Raw genomic sequence first — 2,529 nt, forward strand, 5'->3', positions numbered from 1 at the left:
AACACTACATGAATGTTTTGGCTAATCTGCAGAAGAAACTTACCACAAGGAGCTCATACATGGCCCTTGCCTGCATGTCATTCCGTGCCCTCTCCTCCTCCATCATCTTTGTCGTCCTCTCCTCCAACTCCCGCTGCCTCTCCGCCGCCTCCGCCAGAAGTTTCTCCGTTCTATCTCTCTCACTCTATATAGCAGCCTGCAACACCACTCACATGACCATTTGTAATCATTGATGGAAGCGCACACAATGTAATGGAGAAAGATAACTGAGTACGTATCACTAACCTTGATGGCGAGTTGCACTGGCTGTTCATGAGGCCTTATCTCAGGAGCGGAGCTCGACTAGCGCGCCTTGATCTCCGGGAGAGTGCTAGGACAACGGATAAGTCCATCTCCAATGGCTATGGAGCCATGGGACCTCCCGCCACCAGATATCATCAACAGCTCTGGATCAATGGGACCCTGGCTCGGGTTAAAGTCCTCCCCTTTCCTCGCCTTCCCCTCATCTCTATATCTCACGAGCTTGTTGTGGGAGGAGATGTTGGTGAAGTTGTTTGCATCATCGAGGTCAGACTGAGAGAAAGCCTTGACTTTCTTGAAAGAGGCAGTGTGGGCCATGGCATACAGGTCGTACACCTCTGGTACCTTATCCGCCTTATTGTAGCGTGCCTGAAAGAGAGAAACAATGAAAATTAGTAATTAAAGGGCTCAAGCTAGCATGATGAATGAATTGCATGAATCATGAAGGAAACCACATACCCAGTTGCGCCCGAACTGATATAAGTTGGAGCTGCCTTGATGGTGTGGCACACCTTCCATTTGGGCACGTTTGTCCTTGGCCTCGTTGTGGAGGGCTAGCCATCGTTGTGAGCACCACTCATCGACCAACACCTCCCAACAATCCATCCGATCCGCACACCATCTCGAAGGCGCCTAAGTTAGCAAATAGAAACTTGAGCGCTACGGCTAAGAATTACTAAATGAAGGAACTTAAGTAGAGAAGGCCTTAAGAATTACCTTCATGTACTACTCCTTACTCAGGAACTTATCGCGGCACGCCGGCTTGGTCTTCTTGATTTTGTGAACCATTCAGCGCTCCATTTGCTCTGACCAGTGTGACCGGTATACATCCAAGCACGGTCACTCATCTTGACTTTCAGAGCTACTGGACACACAACAATTATATATGTAATTCACCATGTATATATTCATCAGTTGATCTACTTTGTCAATTTTATTACGTCCATGCAACCTACACTCTAATAGGTAATGATAGGTCCTAATCCCACCCGTGTATGTGTAGATTGGGTTTATTTTCCCATGCTATGCTCCGGATCCGACGCAAAATTTCGGCAGCACCTCCCCGTTGTTCTCCTGATACACGTCTCTGCAATAAACAGAGAGGATGTGTACCCGGAGAACAACAAGGGAGGCACTGACGAAATATATGCGTCGGATCCGGAGCAAAGCATATGGAAAAACGAACCCAATCTACACATACTCGGGCTGTCCATGGATAGCGTTGGACAATTCGAAAGAATCAAGGTTATAAATATGCAAATGCATGCATATTTATAACTATGACGCTTTCGAACGGGAGACACATATTGGTTACGCATACTGATGATTCAAGACACATACATAGCTAGCTATCAAGTTTCATCGGAATAGATCAAATAATTAATGGGGGAGGAGGACTTGTCATTTGTGCTCACCCACGAACGAAGGGGCAGAGCTCGTCAAACGCACGGCGAGGTCGTCGAACACCAAACCTCGCAGCGATGAAACAACTGCACATTTAAAACTACACGATCAACACAATTATATATGATGTTTTTCATAACAAAATCGAAAAATATATGACCTAACTAATAATTCACAAATATATGACCCCGTCGGCCTCTGGAAGGCCAAAGAACACCTTTTCGGGAGGTGTCGGTGGTCGGGGTGTCCTGTCGGTGTCGGGGTGCCGTGTCGGGGTCTCGGGGTCGGGGTGTCGGGTCGGGGTGCCGGGTCGGGGTCGGGGTGCCGTGTCGGTGTCGGGGTGCCGTGTCGGGTCAGGGTTTTTTCCTCTTTTTTCCTTTTCTTCTTCTTCCTATTCTTCCTTTTCTTCCTTTTCTTCCTTCTTCTTCTTCTTCTTCTTCTTCTTTCCTTTTTCCTTTTCTTCTTCTCCTCCTCTCCTCTTTTTTCTTCTTCTTCTTCCTCTTCTTCTTTTTTCTTCTCCTCCTCCTCTTCTTCTTCTTCCTTTCCTTTTTCCTCTTCTTCTTCTCCTCCTCTCTCTTTTTCTCTTCTTCTTCTTCTTTCCTCAAACTAAACTAAACCTAAAACTAAAACTAAAACTAAATCTAAACTAAACATAAACCTAAAACTAATAAAACAGAAAAAAAGGAAAAAACTAAATCTAAACCTAAAACTAAACTAAAACTAAACCTAAAACTAAATCTAAACTAAAACTAAAAAAGAAAAAAACAGAAAAAAAAACAAAAAAAAGGAGGGGGGCTCACCTGGGGCAGGGCCGGTGGAGGAGGG

This window comes from Triticum urartu, chromosome 4 (assembly GCF_003073215.2).
Source record: "Triticum urartu cultivar G1812 chromosome 4, Tu2.1, whole genome shotgun sequence".
Lineage (NCBI taxonomy): Eukaryota > Viridiplantae > Streptophyta > Magnoliopsida > Poales > Poaceae > Triticum > Triticum urartu.